This window comes from Diabrotica virgifera, chromosome 7 (assembly GCF_917563875.1).
Source record: "Diabrotica virgifera virgifera chromosome 7, PGI_DIABVI_V3a".
NCBI classification, from domain to species: Eukaryota; Metazoa; Arthropoda; class Insecta; order Coleoptera; family Chrysomelidae; genus Diabrotica; species Diabrotica virgifera.
Genome location: NC_065449.1, coordinates 245,850,399 through 245,858,006, shown reverse-complemented (window position 1 = coordinate 245,858,006; position 7,608 = coordinate 245,850,399).

Genomic DNA, 7,608 nt, shown 5'->3' with positions numbered 1-7,608 from the left:
TATGGCTCAAGCACGTTTGAAATTAAACTATATAGAGCGTCTACAGATCTATTATCGCTAACATCAAAAAACCCTAAAAATCTTTCTGTTACCTGACCAACTTTGTTAACAAAACGGATTGTTAAAGTACACTGTGATTTTTCGGTTATATCAGTAGTATCGTCAGCTAGTATAGAAAAAAATTGACTTTCATTAATTTCTGTTGAAAGTTCATTTTTTACGTAATCGGCAAGACAATCTATTAAATCATTTTGTATTGTTTTTGACAAACCCGTGAACACCCCTTCTATTTTTTAACATGATCCTGGATTTCCTGATCGCGTTTAACTACTAAATTAAAAATTTCTTTAAAATTACCCATGTTTGAAGAATTATGGCTCTCATCACGACCGCGAAATGTAAGTTCTTGTTTTGCTAAAAGAATTGTAACATCAATTTCTTCAACTTCTTCAATCTTTTTCAACTTCTTCATTATATATCTTATTAGATAGAGAAATATGTCCAGCGAAAGCACTGTCAGTAGTTTGTTTATTTTTTCTAACTGTTTTAAATCTAAGCAATTGTTTAAATGTTCTTTCGAAGATTCATGTTTTTTTACACTAGCTGATAAATTTTTCAAATCTGAATATCCCCTGACTCACCCAAACATTTTGCTTCAAATTTGAGAGCAACAGACAAGGCCAACAGAAAAGTGAATTTTTAAAATAACTTCCGCTTAGCCATTTATGATTTTCATACCATATTGTTTTAAACGATCTCGAAAATGGTTGATTGTCTTTTGTCTTATCTGTGGATAAAATTGTTAAATTTTGTACAGGCCGGCCCATTGAAATAATTACTAATCTTTCTTGATTTTGGCGCCTTGAAAAAGGCGTCTCGATCAAACTGCATATTACATCGTTTAAAATATTCATATTCGATGACTAAAGTTTTTCCACCAATAAAACTAACACACCTACGTTTCAACAACGTCAAATATTACTTATTTTATTTATGTATCAAATAATAATTTACTATTCGAATAAATTGATAAGTTAACAATTAACCTCGCTTTAAATTTTTAATTATCTATATAATCTAATAACACATTATTCAGTTTTCATAAACAAATTTAAGTTGTCCTACCTAGATTTATTCAATACTTAACCTACTAATAACAGCCAAAATCAAAAAACAATTATTTTAAAACAGTTTCACAAGACACAAGAGAAGCAACTGATAAAATTTTGTAGGTCCGGCTATAAGACTCTGTGCCTATCCGCCCGTTCAAAATCGTAGAATACGGGTCGCTACGAGCAGACCTGCAGCAGGCCTGCTCGCGTAAACAGAGAGAGATCGCACGTCAATTCGATGTTGGCGTCGTTCTATTTCAGGCTACGTTCCCGAGTGCCTGACCAAGGAGAATATAGAATCTGATAGAGAATCAGTACTACTGATACTACAAGGAGCGTACAATAATTATAACTACGGAGAAAATTTTTTGGATATTTTTAAAAATAATTTGGATAATTTTTGCTATTTTATTGTAGATATTGTGTCAAAATTTATAAATTACAATTTTGAAATAAGTGATTTATATTAATAATTTATATTATTGTACTACATTTGAAGAGGGTAGGCGGCGCCTACCTTGCCTACCCCGACGGGCCGCCCCTGACTTGATCATTTGCAAAATGAGGAGGAGAGTTTATATGGAATGATCGTCTAAGAAATCCCTTTTCTATTCCATTTTATTCGACACTGCAAGAGTGTTTTATCCAGATGTAGATAAAAGAAGTGAGTGATATTGTAAAATGCTGACGTAGTTCTTTTCTACGATTCTTAGAAAAATAAGTACCTAATATTAATTGATTAATGTTTAGGTATACTAAAAAAATAGTATTTTTATCTGTTTTATATCTAAATCTCTAAAAGGAAATGAACAATGAAAATAAAAGTTAACATAATATTTCAAATGTTAATTCATAGACAATAACGTAACGTATCATGAAATCAGTTTAATAATCTCGTATATTTATTTATTTAGGGCAATTTTGCAACGTTAATTACTTAACTATAAATTCTTTCAAAGCGGTGAACGTGGCAACAATGCAAAAATAATCAACATTTGAATCATACTGAGTCTAGAGAAAGGTAGTCATAAAATTAGATTACAGACTTACTGAAAGCAAGGTTGCCAATTTTAACTCACAATTTTATGATTGTATTATCTAATATTAATATTATTACAACGATATTACATATTATCATTTTTTTCCTTTCCATATTAGTAATCTTCTTCTTTTACGGCACTAAAGGTCGCGTCATATTATAATGCACGTCGCGTTTTCGGCACGTAGCGTTTCGTTTGCGAAAAATATAATTTAATGGTTTTTAAATTGAACAATTCATATTGTGCGTATAAGACACGTTACGTTTGCGTTCGGTTCATTCGAAAACAATATTTTTCGGATGTTGACAGCTACGGGTCGTTTTCCCCTCGTTGTTTATTTAGGTATTTCTTTGAATTTGATACAGTGTATTTAGACCGGTCAGTATCGTCGCCCTCGCTAGCAAAATTATTCCGATTCGATTTTTTGCACAAATTTACAAAGAGAGATTCTTATAACATATCCACAGGGTGCCAGGCGGTGCCGTGGTCGAAAAATTGTTTAAACAATCTTTTTTTAAACAAATTCACAAAAATATTTTTTCATTCGAGCAATATTTTTTTTAGATAATTTGGGTAATTCTGAACAAAAAAGGTTTCTTGTCATTTTTCTCTAAAATTGCGAAAATGGCTATTTTCAAGGCTTAATAACTCGATTAAAAATTATTATTATGAATTTCAATAAGTGACCAAATCAAGTTTCAAACAACTTCTTCAAGGTCCTGAAGAGATTTTTGTCATTATTTTATTACAAAGCTGTTATTTTTAACTATTAAGAATTACCGCTATAGTCCAACTGTATCGTCGCCCCCGTTAGCGAAATTAGATTTTTTTGCACAAACTTACTCAAAAAGAGGTCCTTATAACACATCAACAGGGTTCCGGGCGGTGATGTGGTCTAAAAATTGTTTAAACAATTTTTGTTAAACAAATTCACAAAAATAATTTTTTATTAATAATTTAATTAAACCCAAATTAATAATAATTTGAGTTATTCTGGACAAAAAAGGTCTCTTGTGATTTTTCTCTAAAATTGATTGTTGTCGAGTTATACGGCCATTTCCGCATTTTTGCAAGATACGTTTTTTGCTAAGAATAACCCAAATTATCTAAAAAAAAAAAAATCGTTCGTAATGAAAAAATTATTTTTGTGAATTTGTTTAATAAGAATTGTTAAAACAATTTTTTGACAACGGCACCGCCCGGCACCCTGTGGATGTGTTTGTTATAAGGACTCTTTTTGAGTAAGTTTGTGCAAAAAAATCTAATCGAAATAGTTTCGCTAACGGGGGCGACGGTACAGTTGGACTATAGCGCTAACTAAAAATAACAGCTTTGTAGTAAAATAATGACAAAAATCTCTTTGGGACCTTGAAGAAGGGGTTTGAAACTTGATTTGGTCACTTATTGAAATTCATAATAATACTTTTAATCGAGTTATTAAGCCTTGAAAATGGCCTTTCGCATTTTTCAAATTTTTAATCGCATGTAACTCGACAACAATCAATTTTAGAGAAAAATGACAAGAGACCTTTTTTGCCCAGAATGACCCAGTTTATCTAAAAAAATATTGCTCGAAATGAAAAAAATATTTTTGTGAATTTGTTAAAAAAAATGTTTAAACAATTTTTCGACCACGGTACCGCCCGGCACCCTGTGGATATGTTATAAGGACTTCTTTTTGAGTAAGTTTGTTTAAAAATATCGAATCGGAATAATTTCGCTAGCCGGGGCGACGATACTGCCCGGTCTAATTTAAAAAGTAGTTTTCGAGGCAATTTGTCGTGTAAGCATGTGTTGTGACAATAATCACATCTGCACCGCACCAAACTGAAACCAACGGAAACGTTCTATGTATGAAAATGTGAATGGGCAGTCCGACTGCCGGTCTGCAAACGCTACGTGCCGAAAACGCGACGTGCATTATAATATGACGCGATCTTAAAGCCCAAATTGAACCTTGGCCTGCTCTATTTTTTGCCTCCACCCTTGTTTGTCTGTGACTGCTCTTCTCGCGTACAAGGGTAGTACCTATTATATATCATATCATACTTCATCGAAAGTACTGTTTTAAAGTGACCGAAATGTACAAGAGATATATTATTCGACGCGCCTTAACAAGACGAAAACAAATATATACTTCCGGATTCATGCATGTCTGTCTGTAAGCGAATATAACTCCTTTATGAAAACAGATAGAATAATAAGTGAGGTGTCGAATGAAAGCTTATGACCCAAGGAAGGTAATAAAGGTGAGACATTTGACCTCAGACTTAGAGTTTTAGAGTTACAACCGGAAGTACTGATTTAAAGTCGCCGAAATAGTAAAAGCTACATATTATTCGACGTGCCTTAGAAAAACTAGAACAAATATATACGTCCGGTTTCACGCCTGTCTGTCCGTCCGTCTGTCTGTCTATCCATGAACACAACTCCTCCCTCCTCTGTTATTAGAACAGATAGAATGACAAATTAGATGTCGAATGACATCTAATTTTTCATTCTATCAATACAGGTAAGAAATTTGACGTAAGACTTCCGGTTCCAGGGTTGTAACCGAAAGTACTGTTTTAAAATCTTCGAAATAGTAAAATCTATATATTTATTATTCCACGCGCTTTAGCAATACAAGAACAAAATACTTCCGGTTTTTATAGAAATATTCTTTATTGTCACTCAAAATTATACAAATTTTATGGACAAAGCTTAACATAAAGTCAGAAAAAAAAATAATAAATAATAGCAATGGCAATAACAAATACAATTTTCTGAAATTTGATAAATCGTCAATATATAAAAAATACAAGTTAATAAAGTATAGAAAAAAAACCGATATATTGCAAAAATTAATAGAAATTGCAAAGTGAACATACAACAAAGTACAATGCAGACATAGGAACTAATAGGTTTAAGCTGCTGCATGTGACACCCAAATATAGATAAGTTTGGTTACTTGTACATTACTGTAATTTCTTAGTTAGTCATTAAGAAACTCTTCTACTGAATAATATGGTCTTTTAGATAGATGAGCTTTTGTCATTTTACGGAACTTGGGGAAAGATGTTGCAGATTTGAGTTGAAAAGGTAGATGGTTGTATAGTTTTTTTGCGGAATATAATATAGATTTCTTTACTAGCTCAGAGGCCGGGATCGGTAAATAGACATCAAAAGTTGAATTTCTGGTGGAGTAGTCATGATGAGGCCTTGCTGGAAAGACATGCATGTGTTTACGAATTAAGCAAACAGTTTCTAAAATATATAAAGATGAAAGGGTTAAAATTCCGTGATCTTTGACGTAACTTCTGCAATGTGTTGTTCTTATGAGGCCAAACAGATAACTTATTGCTCTTTTTTTTTATTTAAAAATAACATCTAATTGGGCATCTGTACTAGAACCCCAAAAAGGAAGACCATATCGAAGATGAGACTCGAACAAGGAAAAATATGTTAGTTTAGAAGATGCTAAATTGAGTTCTTTCGACACAGATCTTATAGCATAGCAGGCTGAGGCGAGTTTCTTACTTAACAAATCGATATGAAGGGACCATTTGAGGTTGCTGTCTAAAAAAATATCAAGAAATTTTACAGAATCAACGGTAGAGATCTGGCTGTTATTAACAAGCAGGGGTTGAAGAGCACTTTTATGGGATAATGCTACTGTCTTATCCACGTTAAAAGAGAGTAAATTAGAGTCAGACCAGGTTTTTATCGTAAGCAAATCAGAAGTTATAGTTGCATGAAGAGATGCAATAGTTGAGTTGCTCCAAGTGATATTGGTATCATCAGCAAAAAGAAAAACTTTTCCATCGATTTTTAAATTAGTGATGTCATTATAAAGATAAGGAACAGAAGAGGACCCAATACTGAGCCTTGTGGTACTCCACATAGAATGTTTTTGAGACTAGAGTCAGTATCATTTGCTCTAACTAGTTGTTTCCTATTATTCAAGTAAGATTGGAACCAATTCAAAGAAATACCTCGAATTCCATAGAAATTTAGTTTTTTAATCAAAATGTCGTGATTAACACAATCAAAAGCTTTGGCATAGTCACAGAAAACAGTGGCATATAGAGATTATTGTTTAGTGCTTGATAAATCGCATGAAGCACAGAAAACATGACATCAGTGGTACATTTATTAGTTAAAAAGCCGAACTGATTTTGGGATAAGATGTTATCAATGAGAAAAGACATAAGTCGGGTTTTTATGAGTCTCTCAATAATTTTGGAGAGTACCGGTAGTAAGGCAATAGGTCTATAGTTGCAAGCATTAGATTTTTCACCACCCTTATGAAGAAGAATAATAATGGCTATCTTTAGGCACTCTGGGAATTTACCTCTTTCAAAGGAATCATTAATTAGTGAGACGAGGAGTTCCAACATATTTTCTGTGAGATTTGAGAAGATTTTTATGGATAGTCCATCAGTACTACAGGATCATTTGCTTTTATTACTATTGATCGTTTGGATCAGTTCAGATTTATCGATTGGTCTTATAAAGAATGAATCCGAGAACACTCCTGAATTAGGGAGATTGGAAATGGGATCTTTTTGCGGCAAAATAGTAGAAGTTATATTTTTACTCAAATTAACGAAGTATTCGTTTAGATTTTCAGGGTTTGGAAGGGCAAATGTTTGAGCTGCGTGAGTTATATTTCGAAGATCGTTTATTATGGACCAAGTTTCTTTTGCAACACTTTTAGAGCTTCCCAGACGATTTTGATAGTAGGCTTTTTTAGCTGATTTGATGAGTTTTAGATAGGTTACCCTGTACTTGGTGATATATTGAGTGGCAGAGACGTTGGTAGTAAATTTCTTGATATACAATAGTGAGCGCATATTCTTGGCTGATATGCGGATACCTTTGGTAGCCCAGGGTTTGTGATGTTTTGGCTTAATTGAAATTAAAGGAAATGCCTTATTGAAGATAAGCTTTTCTACAAAATCGTTGAAATTTTATATCTGGACCGTTAAAGTATTACGTAACGCAGGTTGGGGGGGGGGGGGGTTAAAAAATCTACAAAAATTGCGTTACGTAATACGTGAACGCCCCATTAAGGTGCGTTACGTAGGGGGGAGGGGGGTCAAAAATCTTCAAAAACCGCGTTACGTAATACTTGAGCGCTCCCTCATTATATATCACTACCGGTTAAAATGTTGTAACCTGAAGTGCCGCATAATAGTCGCAGAAAAGTGCAAATTTATATAAATTTACGCATATTGAAAAGTCGAGCTCGAATATATTTATTTCCAGTTAAGATGTCACTTTCGGTTAAAAATTTATGACTGGAAATTGGGCAAAAAATGCTCAAAATTAGTCAAATCGTATATCAATCGACATAAAGTTACACGGAGAAGTCAAATATCGACTTCCGGTTCTACTTCCGGTCACGTTGGGTGAAAACTTAAGACTGTCCAATGAAGTCCAATTATTGCTTGTTTCATTTCTTCTCGACTACA